The sequence below is a fragment of the Nycticebus coucang genome, chromosome 8 (genome assembly GCF_027406575.1).
Source record: "Nycticebus coucang isolate mNycCou1 chromosome 8, mNycCou1.pri, whole genome shotgun sequence".
In the NCBI taxonomy this organism is placed as follows: Eukaryota; Metazoa; Chordata; class Mammalia; order Primates; family Lorisidae; genus Nycticebus; species Nycticebus coucang.
Window position 1 is genome coordinate 127800688 of NC_069787.1, and position 17203 is coordinate 127817890.

A 17203-nucleotide genomic window follows, 5' to 3' on the forward strand; every position below is an offset into this window, starting at 1 on the left:
CTGGGGTGGGGACTGTCCTGTGCATTGCGGGTTGTTCAGCAGCACCCGGCCTGTCCTCCCTCAGTGCCAGCAGCTCCTCCCTGGCCGGGACAAGCAGAGATACCTCCAGACAGGGCAAGGTGCTGTCCCCGCGTGAGAACTGCCCAGTGTCCGGGGCAGGAGGGACGCCGCTCCCCCCTGGGAGGGGCAGAGGGGCGGGGGCGAAGGCGGGAAACCAGGGCTCCAGCAGGCTTCTCCAGCAGCTGCTGTTAACTATCTGTAGGTGTCCGATGATGTTTTCAGAAGGTCTTCTTGGCTGTATTTAGTTCCCTAGTTGTGATAAACGTACGCAGTTTCCTAAGACATTGACAACGGGGACAGCTGGGGCGCTGGCAGCTGTGTGCGGTCTTCACAGCATTCTTGTAGATCTAAAATTATTCCCTAATCAAATGTTTATATGTAACAAAAGAAAGTACAGCCTCCTCCTGAAGGATTTCAAACAGCGCTGACACTCAGGGACATTATTAATGAGTTCACACTTCTCACACCTGGCGTCTCCCCTGTCCTGAGCAGGTGGCTGGGCCGCAGTAACCCTGACAGAGGAGGATCCAGGCCAGAGGGGAAGGCGGCTGGACAGAGGAGGCCCCAGACCAGAGGGGAAGGCGGCTGGACAGAGGAGGCCCCAGACCAGAGGGGAAGGTGGCTGGACAGAGGAGGATCCAGGCCAGAGGGGAAGGCGGCTGGACAGAGGAGGCCCCAGACCAGAGGGGAAGGTGGCTGGACAGAGGAGGCCCCAGACCAGAGGGGAAGGTGGCTGGACAGAAGAGGATCCAGGCCAGAGGGGAAGGCGGCTGGACAGAGGAGGCCCCAGACCAGAGGGGAAGGAGGCCCTGCGGAGAAATCGCCCTGGGGCCCCTGGAGGAGATGGACGGTAGTGGGCATGTGGGTGTTCTTAATAAAATGTCTCACTGGCGAGGATAACAGGATAAATACACAGGAAGAACAGGAGTTCCTGAGGCCCGACCCTAACTTGCTCCAAGGGGATCATGGGGAGAAAATGCCTTCAGGAGCAGCTGGGCTGGCAGATTCATTCTGCGTGTCAGTCAGTCCTTCCTACAGACTCATCTGTCCTTCAGCAAAAATTAAGAGCCAACTTCTTTTGTGATCTGGGGCCAGGTGAGTAGATAGCATGTTTGAGAAAGTAATTCCTTTGTAAGATGTGTTTAGTATAGTGTAAGGAAGAGGTGATCATGAGAAAGTTTGTTCCAATGTAAATTAAGTTTTATGTGCCAGCCCTCTGCTGGGTGCACAGCATTTATTGAATAAATAATTGAATTGCATTCCGTTGTAGCATGTGAGAGAGTGAGTTTGCTAGAACTGACATCAGACAGCCCCAGGACTCCTGGGCTACTGACTTAACACCTTTTCTTTCCCCTTTATCTGGTGCCACCTCTTGATGGCCTTGACTGAGCCCTGCCTGGGGTATCACGGTTTAGGGCATTTTAGCAACACCAAAAATAAAGTTGCCAAATGGAATATAGGATTCCCAGATGCATTTGAATTTCAAGTAAACAACAACAGAAAGTTTTAAGTGTCATGGCTGGGTTCCTGACATTCCTTTCTTTCTCTTCTAAGTGATTTGATAAGCCTGTTCACGCAGCCCTGTCCATCCCCCGCCGTGTTCTGCTGACAGAGAAGTGAACAAACCCAGGAAGTGTCCTGTCCCCCCAGAGGAGGTTAGTACAACAAGCAAACGCACACTCCACGGGATCCCCGGAACGGCGAGGGCACTGGGGAGAGACAGAGAAACAACGGCAAGAGCACGAAGGGACGTTGAGCAGAAAGGGCAGAGCCTGTCAGTAAGTCACAGAGACTCTGGAAGGGGGTGACGTTTCAGCAGAAACAAAACGAAGGATAGGTGTCAGTCACATGGAGAGCTGGGACAAGTGTGTCCACCTGGTCACTGGGAATACCAAGGGAGTCCTGAATGGAATAAAATTGAAATGTTTAAAAGCTGTGCCAGTTGTTGGAAGTGGTCTATTTTGGCACTTGCCTGCAATCATTTTGTCATTGTCCACTTTCTGCATCAAATCAGCAGGGAGCCCAGGCGAGCTGTTTGGCAGAGCTTTTCTGCGAGAGCAGGCGACTGTAGGGGCACAGCCCTGCTTGTTCTTGTGGGAGGTTTCCCTGTGCAAGTCCCCACTGGACGCCCAGAGACTGTCTTCTGCAGCCGCCGGGTTCCGCTCAGGTGGCAGGTGTGGTCTTTGACCATGGAGAGCCCCGTCTGGGGCTGCTGCACCAACTCAGGCAGGTAGACAGGGCTTTGCTGCCTGAACAGCTTCCATGAGGCGTATTGCTCAACAAAATACAGAACAGAAGGCCGTGGGGTCACGGCGACTTTCTTTACTTTTTCTTTGTTTCCTTTTCTTTTTTTGAAGTGTAAAACATTATCCCACTGATATCCTTAAAAATAGATATAAATGCAAACAAAAGCCAATGATAAATTTCATTTTATACCTGTCAAATCAGCAAAACTCTTTTAATATTTTAAAATTAATGTCAGTGACTATGGACTTGCCCTGGCAAGAGAATATATTTCTTTTTCTTAAATTGAAAACTAACAATCATGTATTTTTGTTGTACAACATGATGTTTTGAAATAAGTATACATCATGAAATGGTTGAATAGAGTTAATTAGCATACACGTGACCTCATTTACTTATCATTTATTTGTGGTGAGAACACTTAAAGTCTTTCTAGGGCATTTTCAGGTATATCATACATTAATGATAGTGCTCTTATTTTTTTTTGTAGAATCACTAATGCAACAGACAGCAAAACGACCTGACTGAAACAGGGGGCCAGGGAGGAGGCTGGCCTGTGAGTGATTTACTTTGTCACTCACAGTAGAGTTCTGTGGCATCACAGCTCACAGCAACCTCCAGCTCTTGGGCTTAGACGATTCTCTTGCCTCAGCCTCCCCAGTAGCTGGGACCACAGGTGCCCACCACAACGCCCGGCTATTTTTTGGTTGCAGTTTGGCAGGGGCTAGGTTTGAACCCACCACTCTCGGTATATGTGGCCGGCGCCCTACTCACTGAGGCACAGGCAGTGCTCTTATTTTTTAAATCAGAAACATTCCCCACCTCCTGGCACCTGAGCCTGTGAACTTGCCTGTGTCCTAAAGTGGCTCACTCCCACCTTGTGCATGAATCACAGCCCTTGGCCTGCTGCAGGACACCGCTGGGGAGGGTCTCTCCTCTTTCCTGCGACCTCAAAATTTCCCTCTCTGTTGCTAATAGCCTAAAACCAGGTTGTCATTTCTCCCATCTTTCCAAAATGCTCCCTTAACTGCACGTCACCCTGGAGCTATTACTTCATTTCCGGGTCCTGCTGCTTTCACAATTCCTCTCAATAACCGTTGTACTTGTTGTCTCTGTTCAGGCTTCCACACCACCCTCTCCCGGCCCCCAGGTCAAGGCACCTTCTATAGGCTCCCTCCCGCTAACTTGGAGGCTCAGTCTTTGCCCTCAGTTTTGACGGGGGGTCACTTTCTGCTCCCTGAAGCAGCCGCTTCCAGGGACTTGATTCCTGTTTTCCCTCCTTCTCCACCAGACACTCTTACCCAGTCCCCCTTTGCTGGGGTTTCTCTGCCCTGACTTCTGAGTAATTGGCTATTTCAGGGTTCGCCTTTTGGACCCGTTTTCTTCTCTTTCTACGCTTTTTCTCCTTGTGATCTTGTTCTACCTCCGCCCTCATGTTTCCCAGATTGATACTTGCAGCCCGTTCCCCGAAGGCCAGTCTCCCCTATGTAACACCCTCTGGGGAGCTGTCCCCAGACTCTTCTCTGCTGCTCTCTCCCTGGTCCAATCACTGCAGCTTCCGGCCTAGTTGAGGGCAGCAGCCTCCTCCCTGGCCCCCTGTTTCAGTCAGGTCGTTTTGCTGTCTGTTGCATTAGTGATTCTTCTTTAATGTACACGGACCATGTCCTGCCTGTGCTTAAAACCCCAACTTTTCTCCATCCCACTCAGAGAGAAAGTCCTCGCCTACGGGGGGGTGTCTTGGCCCCGCATCCCTGCTCTACTGTTCCCCCCTCCAGCTCCCCAGCTTGCTTCTCTCCAGCTACACTGGCTTCCTTCCCGTTTTTCACTTGGGGTTCCCTCCCTGTTTGGAATCATTTCTCTTTAGACCCGCATGAGTTTGAGCATCTAAAGCTCTGCTCAGATATCACTTCCCGTGTGAAACCTCCTTGGCACCTTTATTTGGAATTATATCCCCCTCATCCCAGGGGACCACGTCCCTCTTGCACGTTCTGTTCCCGCCTCACACCCACCACACTCTCATGCGCACAGTGAGTATAGATTTGTTTATAGTCTTGTCCCCCACCGCCCAGCCCATAAACTCTGTGAAGTCTCAGTGTTCTTTATATCCTGAGCACCCAGAAGGTCCTGGAAAGGCAGGTGATCAGTAAATCTTTATTGGATGGGAAAAAGAATCAGCCTTTATCATGGAATTCATGGTCAGTCAATGGGACAAAATATGTATTTGGAATTAGGAATTAGTCTGATAGCCTTTTAACAATGACCTTTCAGGAGTCAATTGCTTTTTCTCAGCTAATGTTGATGGTTTATGAATTTTTTATTATTAGTCATATTGTAAACACCATTCTCTAAGTAATGATAATTTAAGTACATGGATCTAATAATGAATGCTAATAAAGGCATAGTTTTCATTTGAAGCACTGATGATGACATAATTATGGAAATTCCTTTTGTACATTTTCATGTGTTGAAATAAATTGAATAGAAAAGTCACAATATTATTTTTATATAATAATGTGTTACATACATAATGACGTATTTAACCCTATAATCTGTGCAAGTATTTTTCAGAAAGATTCTACAGAAAACAAATGGAACCACCTTGGGAGCTATCGAGGCCAAACAGAATAATAAGTGAGCTAGCATTGCCCTCTAGTGGAAGAAATGAGACATGACATATTGGAATCATTAAAGACGCCATTCCTTCAGCCCAGGAAATGCCTGGGAATTGATGTTTCCAATTTATCCGCTGATCTTACAGCATTGTGTTAATTTTTTAAATTTAACATTTATAATATGAATCATTATATAACATATTTAAATAAGCAATGTACAAAAACTATATGATCTGTCAAGTTCTGAAAAAGGTGTTCAAATTTCTCAGCAGTACAAAGATACTAATTAAGAAAAGAGTAATATACTTTTTTCTACCTATCAAATCAGTAAAAATTTAAAAATGAAGTGGAGTTTGAGTAAGCTATGATGATGCCACTGAACTCTAGCCTAGGCGACAGCAAGACCCTGTCTCAAAAAAACTCCAGAGTGTGTAAGCCAAGTAGTATTTATTTTGCCAACAGGGATGTAAAATGGTTCCCAACCTGGGGTTCTGCTAGGGGGAGAATTCCTAAATTGCATGAAAAATTTGAGGGTATTTACCTTTTTTTTTTCTTGAGGAGAGGTGAAAACACCATTAGATTCTGAAAGAGATTCATGCTCCCAAATGTTGAAAACAAATGTTAAATTATTTTTGAGGGTAATTTGGCGAAAGGTGCAAAGATCCTTCAGGGCACATGCCTGGCAACATTGTTCTGAATGCTTAACCACTACAAACCACCTAAATGTTCAACAATAGGGAATTGAATATAAATCACACTCCAGTCCCATGAAGGAGTCACATGCAATGAACGGAAAAGCATTTAGATTCTTTTTTTTTGTAGAGACAGAGTCTCACTTTATGGCCCTCGGTAGAGTGCCGTGGCCTCACACAGCTCACAGCAACCTCCAACTCCTGGGCTTAAGTGATTCTCTTGCCTCAGCCCCCAGCCTGCTATCTTATGTGTGAGTCCGTAAGTATCAGTGATTTTAATTTCAGAGATTAAAGGAATTGGTAGCAAGGGGCTGCCTCTGGGAAGGGGCGCTGGGTGGCTGGGAGGTACAGAGAGAGTTGTACTAGCCAAAGAAAATTTTATCAGAATGAAGATTGTTCTAAGCCCAAGAGCTGGGCCCCATGGTTTGAGCAAGATCAAAATGGTCACATCTTTAATTGAAACTTGTTGTGAGGGTTCTGATCAAGTTATGCTGTTTTTAATTTCCTTTGGTAAGGTTTCTGAAATCCCATCTTGTCAATGAAGTGATTTGTAGCTCACCTGTGAATTGCAATAGATGAAAAGTAAATAGCACAGGGCGGCACCTATAGCTCAAAGGAGTAGGGCTCCGGCCCCATATGCCGGAGGTGGCGGGTTCAAACCCAGCCCCGGCCAAAAACTGCAAAAAAAAAAGTAAACAACACATTTAAGACATAAACTGTGGTGTTTCTTTTTTCTTATTTTATTTCAGAATATCATGGGGGCACAAATGTTTTGATTACATAAGTTGCTTTTGTACCATTTCAGTCAAATTTACCAGTGTGCCTCTCACCCCAAAGGTGTGAGCTGTACTCCTGTGTGAACTTACCCATCCCCACTTCCTCCTCCTACCTGTGGATTTCTGACAAGGATAATTTCCATACGTGCACCCAAGTCTTGATCAATTAGTTCCAATTTAATGGTAAGTACCTGTGCTTTTCCCTTTTTGTGAAACTTCACTTAGAAGAATGATTTCCAGTTCCACCCAGGTTGTTGTAAAAGGTGCTATTTCACCATTTCTTTTTTTTTTTTTTAATGGCTGAGTAGAACTCCATGGTATACACATGCCCCATTATATTAACCCACTCACATTGGTGGGCACTTGGGTTGGTTCCACACCTTTGTGAAAGTGAATTGTACCATATAAACATTTGAGCACATGCCCTTTTGATAAAATGACTTTTTTTCTTTGGGTAAGTACACAATAGTGGGATTGTTGGATCAAATGCTAGGTCTACTTTTATTTCTTTGAGGTATCTCCATATGACTTTCCATAGAGATTGTCCTAGTCTGTGGTCCCACCAGTGGGGTATAACTCTTTCTCTCCACATCCAGGCCAGCACCTGTTATTTTGGGATTTTTTTGATAACACCATTCTCACTGGAGTTTGGTGATACTTCATTGGGGTTTTGATTTGCATTTCCCTGATGATTAGAAAGTTTGAGCATTTTTTTCATATGTTTGCCATTAGTCTACCTTCCTCCAAAAAGCTTCTGGTCATGTCTTTTGTCAACTTTTAAAATCGCATTGCTTGTTTTTTTTTTCTTGCTGATTTGCTTGAATTCTTTGTAGTTGCTGGTTAACTGCCCTTTATTTGCTCTTTATCAGATCGTTTTTTCTTTTTTTTGTAGAGACAGAGTCTCACTTTATGGCCCTCGGTAGAGTGCCATGGCCTCACACAGCTCACAGCAACCTCCAACTCCTGGGCTTAAGTGATTCTCTTGCCTCAGCCTCCCGAGTAGCTGGGACTACAGGCACCCGCCACAACGCCCGGCTATTTTTTGGTTGCAGTTTGGCAGGGGCCGGGTTTGAACCCGTCACCCTCGGTATATGGGGCCAGTGCCTTCCCGACTGAGCCACAGGCACCGCCAGATCGTTTTTTCTTATTTTATCTCTGATGACTAGAAATTTCTTGGTGTTTATCTTCCTGTGTGGGGTTTCCTGGCCCTTTCCATCTAGGACTTTCAGCTCTGGGAAATTTTGTGTTTCTTCGGTAGTTTTTGCTCTTCTAATCTCCCTGGTTTGTTTCTGAGTGGGGAGTTCAAGCCATTCACATTCATTGAAAGAATCCATACGTGGGGTGGATTTCTGTTCTTCCTGTTGAGTAGAACTTCATGGCTCTGTTTACCTCTTGAGCCATTGTGGTGACTGGGCTCTGACTTTCAGCTTTTGGGTTTTTTCCCACTGGTGGGTATATCGTTCAGATCTCAATCCCATACGGCAGGCCTGGACTTGGCTAATTACCTCAGCATTTGCTTGTCTGGAAAAGACTTAACTTCTCCATCAAATGTGAAACTTAAGTCTGGCAGGATGCACAATTCTAGTCTGGCAGTTGTTGTGTTTAAGAAGATTGAAGCTGGGAGCCCTCTCCCTTCTGGCTTATAAGGTTTCTGCCGAGAAGTCTGCTGTGATCCTGAAGGGCTGATGCGTTTTCCCCTTGGGCCAGTTGTTGCTTATGGTTGGCTGCTTGTAGAATTTTATCTTTCATTTTTACTTTGGCCAGGTTGAATGCTGTGTGTCTTGGAGATGTCTTATTTGCTGTGAGTCTTCTCGGAGTTTAACGACCATCTTGTATCTTGATGTCTGGATCTCTGGTGACACTGGGGAAGTTTCCCACAATAATCCCCCCCACCCCAGGGATGCCTGCAATTCACATTTTGTTTGCTTCTTGTAGCCCTGTGTCTCTCTGAATGACTGCTCTGCCCTTGTTCTCTTCTCTGCCTCTTTAACTTGTTGGGTCATCTTGAGAGCTTTGTTTTCCAGCTCTGAGATTCTTTTGTCTCCTTGGCTTAATCTGTTGCTGAAACTTTCTGCTGCATTTTGAAAATCTCCGAATGACTCTTTCATTTCTTTTAGTTCTATTATATTATTCCTAATTTTGTCAAGCTCTTCAGCCACTTTTTCATTAATTTTTATGAAATAATTTTCTAAAATAATAATTGGCTTCTTTTGTTGGTTTTCGAATTTCTCTTTAATTACATTCATCCACATTCCGAATTCCATTTCTGTCATTTCAACAATTCCCTGTAGTGGGAGTTCACTGGGATAGGTTGGTTGTGGTCCTTTGGGGGTGCTGATCTGTTTTGATTTTTCATTGCTGCTAGGGTTCTTTTGTTGGTTTTTCTCACCTCTTAATTCAATTGCGGGTTAACAGGCTTACAGGTCTCCTGCTCCTTCCTGGGAACTTGCCAGATAGTTGTAGGATAATCAAGTTGGGAACTGGATGAAACACTCTTTGCCGAGGCTGGTGGTGTGGGGATTGCTCTACCCGGGTCTCCCCACAGAGGTAACTGCAGCAAGGTATTGTGGGTTCCCAGGCTGTAGGCATTTGCTCAAAGGGGGTCACAGTGTGCTGGTGGCTTGAGGCTGGACGGTCCTTGATGGGGCATTGGACTTTCAAGAAGCTCTTCCAGTCCTGCGGTGATGGTGGAGGCTCTGGGGTGAGGTCTTAGGGTTCAGGTGCAGAACCTGAGATGTGGGTAGGGTGTCTCAGGCCTGGCAGGAGTTCTGGAGGAACACGGAGCAGAGCCTCAGGCTGTGGCATGAGAGCCTCAGAGCTGGGACTGGGAGAGGGCTGCAAGCAGAATCTCTTAGTGGGGCCTCTGAGACACAAGAAAGGCTGTGCCCTCTGAGACACAAGAAAGGCTGTGCCCTCTGAGACACAAGAAAGGCTGTGCCCTCTGAGACACAAGAAAGGCTGTGCAGACACCAGCTGATCTGACCTGGAGGGTAGGGCCAGGGTCCAGCACACAGGGAGCCATCTGGGCCCTGAGGATGAAGTCTGGGCACTAGGGGTGGAGTCGAGGCCCTGAGGAAGGAGTCTGGGCAAGCGAGCAGCAGGCGGCCCCCCATGCACCCGGGTCCTACCAATGCTAGGGTAGGGTTGCAGAAGTCATAGCTCTCCACGCCCTGCCCAGCACCCACCAAAGCAGTCACCCAAGACCTCTCAGGTCGCAGCCAGCTGGCCTGGCGTGAAAACCTCTAACCTGGGACTGGGGTGGACCAGAGAGCAGGGCCTCTGAGGGGCTCGTGAGCCAGAAATGGGGCCTTGTGGGTGGTGGGCGGATCCAACTTGGAGTGCGGGGTCAGGGCCTGGCAGACTGGAGTTGAGTGGAGCAGGTGGCAGCCTCTCTGCAGGCACCAGGGTCCTGCGGATGTGGAGTTGGGTGGGCTGAGGGTGGCTGTGGCAGCACAGGGACCACCAGGCTCTCCCTGCTCCACTCAGGGTGGAAGCTGCCTCCTAGGTCAGCCTGCTGTGCCCCAAAGTGAGAACCTCTGAGCTGAGACTCTCATTGTATTGTTTCTACTTCAAAAAATAAGTCAGATGGAATCTTAGAATAAGGTTGACTTTTATGTAGGAAGGTCAGAGCCTTTCCACTATGTATATAATGTTACAGATTCATGCTCCAGTGAGGACTGCTGGCGCTGTAAAAAGTCTGGCAGCCAGAGTTATAATTAGGTAGTGCTTGTTCTTTTTGGAGTTTATAGTCCAGAAAGCTCATGGAAATAATGAGAAATAATAGCCTTCTGTTATAGGTCATGTATCCTCCAAAATTCGTATGTTGAAGTCCTGAGCCCTGGAACCTGGCCTGGGAGCTTACTAGTAAGTAGGGTCATTGCGGATGTAAGTCCTTAAGGGGAAGTGGGACTGGAGGAAGCTGTCTTCTAATTCAGCCTCACTCGTGCCCTTATACCAAGGGGAAATGTGGACACTGTCATGCACACGGGGAGAAGACCGCGTGAGGATACATGCAAAGAGCGGCTTGGTGTCTCCACAAGACGAAGAATGCTGAAGATTGCCGAAAACCTCCAGCTGGGTGCCGGGAGAGGGTCACGCCCTCCTCGCAGTCCTCAGCTGGACTCCGGCCTGCAGACGCTCTGGCTCAGACTTTTGGCCTCTGGAACTATCAGGGAACAATTTTTCCATCGCTCAAGCCACCAAGTCTGTGGTACTTCGTTACAGCTGCCTTAGCAAACTACTATACATTTCAACCGCAATAGAGTCAAGCTGCAGAATACATTTGAAAAAGAGAAGGTGGGCCGTGATAGGATGGCCACGTTATCCCCTCTTTAAAAATTTATCATTTTTTCATGGCAAAAGAGGACTCTGTGTACACATAGCAAAATTGAGAGAATCCAGTGCCCAAATCACCGAGAAATTCACACTGTGATCAGCTGAACACCAAGCACTCGGGCCAGTCCTTACTTGGGGCATCTTTAATTCTCACACGTGCAAGGTCCACGCCATCCCCCCACTTTGCTCGGGAGGAAACCAGGCCTCGGAGCAGGAGGGGGGATCTCGGGCCGCAGAGGGAGTGAGTCCGGAGCCCAGGGTTGGACCTGAGCTTGATGGGCCTTATCAAATTAAGAATTTCTACTGCAAATTCAGCTGCAATTCTGGACGCTTACTCCCAACCTTTATTAGAGTATGCAGGGTCTACTCGGTTAAGGTAAAATGTGCAGTAGCTAAAATGACATTGGGGACAGGTTGGATGGTGTGTGGTGCTTAGAATGTAAAAAAGAAAAAATAAGGGCATATTGAATGTGTGTGTGTGAGCGTGTGTAAACATGTGTATGTATATGTGAATGTGTATATGTATGTGTGTGTGTGTGAGTGTATGTATGTGTGTGAATGTGTGTGTATGTGTGAGTGTGTGTGTGTGTGTAGTGGCTGCCACTGGTCTGAGTTTGGAATACAAGGCAGACGAGCTCCTAATAAAAGTACTATTCTCTGTGAGACTGTGCAGAGCATGGCAGAACTTCTTCAATCTGTGTTTTATCATCTGAAGGGTAGAAGGAAAGTTCTGCTCTAGAATAGCCTCAGTGACATCTAGTGATTCTGTACTCTGAAGTCAATTTATCACATCAAATGGATTTTCCTGGATAAGAAATATTTTTTTTTACTTACTTTTTATACAGGATATTTGTGTTACTTTGGAATTTCTAAGGTTTTTTATGATAGCAATACAATTTAAACCCCACATATTCCCATAATATTTTTAATAATATTAAAACTTACATTTTGTGTATGACATTTGACCATAAGAACACGATGTGTAAGTTATGACACTTAGTGAATAAATAGTCCTCCTCTGGCTACATTTGTCTCATCCATAAAGTAAGAGAAAACTTGATTTTCTTCTAACTTCAGCATATGGTGTATTAAAAGAATTTTTAATATATATATATTTAATTTTTAAGTATGGGTATATAATAGTTGTATGTATTTATAGGGTTTATGTGATGTTTTCATACAGGTATATAATGTGTGTCAATCAAAAGAGGGTAATAGGTATATCCATCACCTCAAGCATTTATCATTTCTTGTGTTTGAAATTTTCGAATTCCATTCTTTTAGTTAAAGTACACCTCAACTTATTGTTGATTACAGCCACTTTGTTGTACTATCAAATATTGCTCATCCTATCCAACTATATTTTTGCACCCATGAACCATCCCCATTCTATCTCACCCCCTGCCCTCCCTGGCCGCTGCTAACCCTTATTCTACTCTCTGTGTCCGTGAGATCAATGGTATGAGTGAGAACATGTGGGTTTGTCTTTCTGTGCTTGGCTTATTTCACTCAGCATCATATGCCCCAGTTCTTGCAAATGGCAGGATTTCATTCTTTTTTATGGCTATGTGATATTCCTTTGTGTATATGTAGCAAAATTTCTTCATTTCTTCATCTATTGATACACAGGCTGATTCCAACTATTGGCGATTGTGACTAGTACTGCAATTATGCTGTATTTTAAGGTGGACTTTTATTTAAGTGCAAAACATTATTATTATTGTTGTTGTTATTATTTGGGGCTGGGCAGGGTTTGAACCCACCACTTCTGGGATATGGGGCCAGTGCCCTACTCCTTTGAGCCATAGGCGCCATTCAAAACGTTATTATTTTAAATACTAATTGAAATCTTACTTTTATCTTCTGTTACATATTCTACATTTAATTTTTTTATTTTTGTGGAGACAGAGTCTCACTATGTCACCCTTGGTAGAGTGCCATGATGTCACAGCCCACAGCAACATCAAACTCCTGGGCTTAAGAGATTCTCTAGCCTCAGCCTCCCAGTAGCTGGGACTACAGGCACCCACCACAATGCCCAGTTACTTTTTTTTGTTGCAGTTGTCTTTGTTGTTTAGCTGGCCCAGGCTGGGTTCGAACCTGCCATCCTCGGTGTATGTGGCTGGCACTGTCACCACTGTGCTATGGGCACCGAGCCCTAATTTAATTTTTAAAATTAAATCATAGCTGTGTACATTAATGCAATCATGGGGTACAATGTGCTGGTTTTATATACAATTTGAAATATTTCCATCCAACTGGTTAACATAGCCTTCACAGCATTTTCTTAGGTATTGTATTAAGACCTTTGTATTCTACATTTAGCAAATTTCACACGTATCCTTGTAAGATGCACCATAGGTGTGGTCCCACCAATTTCCCTCCCTCCACCCAACCTCCCCCCTCCCCTTCCCTCCCTCTCCCTTTTCCCCTTATTCTTGGGCTATAATCGGGTTATAGCTTTTATATGAATTAATTTTTTAATCTATTGGCTTTCTCCTTACTCCTGAGAAGTTAGTAAGGCAAACAAACAAACAAACAAACAAAAATCACATCAGGTGCTTCATTTAAATTTTGTCATGTCTACATAAAATCCAGCAAATTCGTTGTATGTTAACAGCCCACAATGGTGGCATATTTATTCACACTCTTCTTGCCTATATTTTAAGATACCTGGTATTTTTGTTCTAAAGACATGACTTTTAAGCATTACTTTTGTTCTTATTTTGTTATATAACCGTGTATGTGAATAACTATGAGAAACCTTGAAAGTTTTCTCTTTAGGGAATAGAGAGTTTCTTTAAACCACTTTTACAACAGCATTTATTGCTCTGTTTCCTCCAGGTGTGTGATTCCTAATTTACTAATACAAGTTCTCTGATGAGCTGTCTAGGGGCCTCTAACCCGTTCCTATCTTCAGTACTGCCCCACTAATTATTGGGCTTGCAGCCTGACAAAGTGTTCCAAATAAACCTCCTCTGTTCATCCAGACTCCCGGGAAAGAGCTGGGAAACCAATCAAGGCTCAGACGCCCAGGTCTGCCCAGGGCTCCCACTTGCTGTAACATCCCCTGACACCACCATTTTCCACAGTGAGATAGACGGAGTGGAAAATAATACTAATCTTCAAGAACAGAATTCACGCATTATTGGTCTCAGAAAACCTGTCATTTAAAAACAATTTACCACCGCAAACTGGGTGCCATTTTAGAGAAACACAAAATAGAACAGAAGAAATGTGTTTTCTAGTGATTCAGCTGGTTGGTTCCAGCAAAGGCATTCCACTGGGCTATCAGTTTGAGAGACGCCACTAACCTGCACTGTTCTGAGCACAGGCTGGAGCCATCAGGAGAAAACCAGCTGGTGGTCATTGGTTGCCTAAATTATTTTCTAGATATTTATTTTTTAACTAAAATAGGTTGCTTTCATGGAATTTTGTATTCTAATAAATATATAAAAATCAAAACTGGATTAAAAATTATTAAATCAAGTTTATGAATTATTTTTAAATTTTCCATTTCTGATGATGAAAGCTATGTCCAGCAGCCTTGAACATTGCAGCAGAAAGTTTGGTTACAAAATACCATAGACTGGGTGGATAAAAAGAAGCATTTATTTCACACAGTTCTGCAGGTGGGGAAGGCTGAGACCAGGGTGCTGGCAGAGTTGGTGTCTGCTGAGGGCTCACTTCCTGGTTTGCAGACGGCCGCCTTCTTGCTGTGTCTTCACGTTATGAGTAGGGTGGGGAGTGGAGGGGGTGGGGAAGGAGAGTGGTCTGGAGTCTTCCTCTTCTTATGAGGACACTAATCCCATCAGGGGACTTCACTCACATGACTTCATCTAAACCTAGTTGCTTCCTAACTGCCCCACCTCCTGATAGCAGTGGAATATTAAACATTTCTGCTCTTAAAATTTCATTGACCACTCTCTCCACTCCCTCTAATCCTCCCTTCTGATCTCCCCCTTCCTGTCCTGTCAGAAGAAAATGAGACATCTCCCACCCTTTAAAACTTCATTCCATTTACATCCTTCGTATTAACCTGGATGGAAGTGGAAGACATTATTCTTAGTAAAGCATCACAAGAATGGAGAAGCATGGATCCTATGTACTCAATTTTGATATGAGGACAATTAATGACAATTAAGGTTATGGGGGGGAGGAAAAGCAGGGAGAGGAAAGGAAGGAGGGGGTGGGGCCTTGGTGTGTGCCACACCTTCTGGGGGCGGGACATGATTGCGGGAGGGACTTTACCTGATGAATGCAATCAGTGTAACCTGGCTTATTGTACCCTCAATGAATCCCCAACAATAAAAAAACAAGAAACAAACAAACAAAAAACTTCATTCCACTCTCTCAGTTGTCACCCTCTCTGAACATACAGTTTGGCCTCTCCTTGGCACAAGACTCAGCAGAAACTCAGGAATCACCTCCTTATAAGAGGCCCATCAAATTACCTTCTTAGGTTTGGATCCCAGGAGATTCTTTTATTGCTTTACAAAAGATCTGTGTCTGCTTGTATGTGTTTAATACAAAAATAATACACTCCTCTTATTTGAGTGACAGGTAGTAAAATTTGCTGTATATGATTTTGGCAAAATATTTAGGATTCAGTTGGAGTTTTGATGCCCAAATTGCTCTTCCACTCCCTTTATTATTATTATTATTATTATCATCTGGCTGGGGGCCATAACAAGGACTGAGAGCAGGAAGTAAAGCAACATGCCTGTTTATCAAATGGGTATAATTTTCCAATGTGCCTGTTACTGTCTGAGAGTACGCCACCCATACTTGACCTGTTCCACTGGGGTGGAACTCCCGAGGACTCCATTTCCCAGATATCCCCAATGGCTGGTTTTTGGGCAGGTTCTTCTAAGGAGAGGGGCCCGTATGTGATAGAAAGAGAAGGTGGAACTAAGTTGAAGCCCCTTGACTTTTGCCTCCAGCTGCAGCCTGGTCTGTTCCTGTGAGTGCCCAGGGAGCCAGTCACAGGAGCAGCAGGGAATGAGGTCCCTGTTGCAGCTGCCCACTGCTTAGAGCAGACCACCAGGGCCTCCTGAGGGACCTGGTCTCTGGGTGACATCACTTCCCCTCCTGTCTCCCCTCGGCCTTCCAACAATGCGGTGGCTTAGTTCTCGATATTAATTTCCTTTCTGTTTTAACAATTAGAGTGCTTTCTCTCTTGGCAATTGAAATCTTGACTTATACTTTCCATGTAAGGCTCTTCTGATGAGCCAAGTTAGACTGTGGGAGAGCTGCTGAAACCAGAAGCTTAAACAAGTTCTTTTGTAATTAAGATGGGTGGGTCTGCAGAGAAGATTTTGACTAAACTTATCTTCCCAGTCTCAGGAGGAGCTGCTAGGACACAGAGAATGTTGTGGACATGCTCCAAAGAATCAGAGGTGCAGAAATGCACTCATTAGATTAAAGAAATGTGGTAGAAGAGAAGCATCAGAACATGGTTGCGAGCCTTTCAGGTAAAACCAGCCTCACCCACTGATTAAGTCGGGACCAATGACCAATCCATTGATCCCTTCCCCTTCTGATAGGAGGAAAAAAGCAAGGAGAATGGATAGAAGCTCCCAACCTGTGTGGGGAGAGCTGGAAAGGTACAGCTGCTCTGAGCTGTGTTGGAAACTGCAGGAGGTAAGAGAAGAGGCTCCCATCCTTACGAGAAAATTTGCCTCCTTCTCTCAGCCTAGCAGGAATTAGAAGAGCCCATGTTTTAGAATGGGGACACTCGCATGGGTAAGATGATGAAATGTGTATCTCAGTGGCTTTCCCTTTTATCACAACACAAATGCTTGTCAAAGGGATCGCAACCGGGGAGCAAGTTCCTTGGTGCCCATTCTGAAACTCATCGGAAGGTGGATCTCTGTCTTGGGAAAAAGATTTGTTTTGAAATGGCTGGGATTTTATGCACACTTTGGATTTGACTTCACACACAATCTTGGCTTGACACCTGCTAGAATGCTAATTGCACCAGAAAGGAAGCTGCACATAGCCGGGGACCTTGATGAAACCTTGTGCCCTGGGAAGGGTGGAGCTGGGAGTGTTGTGGGGCAGGGGAAGATGACTGACCTGGTTCTCTATGTAACCATTGAATTTTGCCCTGATGTTCTGTTTCACAACTAATGGCACGCAGTGCAGCCGGCTCCTGTTAGTCTGTCGGTGGTCATGCCATCCAAGAAGACAGATTTTGTTAATCTCTTTTGGCAACTGGAAAGGTTGTTAACTGCTTGAAAATGGTGCCACTGTCTTAGGCAAGCAAAATCTGCCTGACACGATTCCTCGTGGACAGATGGGGGCCCTGTGATGCTTGGCACCACACTGGGCTCTATGACTTGGTGACATGGCAGTGTGACTCACTGTGTTTGACATGGCCATGTGCTGGCATCAAAACCCTGTCAAAAATCCTGAAAGAGGTTGTGCTTACCGCCATGACAAGTGTTAGATTCATAACTGTGACATTTTTCAGGAGGTTTTG

General features: G+C 45.1%; 1 long non-coding RNA gene across 4 annotated transcripts; it reads left to right on the forward strand.

The window, feature by feature from the left end:
- Nucleotides 1–686: 686 nt before the first annotated feature.
- Nucleotides 687–15002, forward strand: LOC128592562 (uncharacterized). 4 transcript variants are annotated; one of them, XR_008381928.1, is made up of 6 exons: nucleotides 687–921; nucleotides 1615–1715; nucleotides 4863–4935; nucleotides 6446–6567; nucleotides 10182–10248; nucleotides 10344–15002. It is a non-coding gene; the product is annotated as an uncharacterized LOC128592562 (long non-coding RNA). The 4 variants fall into 4 exon arrangements; XR_008381925.1 differs by having other exon boundaries at nucleotides 1615–1838; nucleotides 10344–14996; XR_008381926.1 differs by lacking the exon at nucleotides 4863–4935 and having other exon boundaries at nucleotides 1615–1838; nucleotides 10344–14996.
- Nucleotides 15003–17203: the final 2201 nt, after the last annotated feature.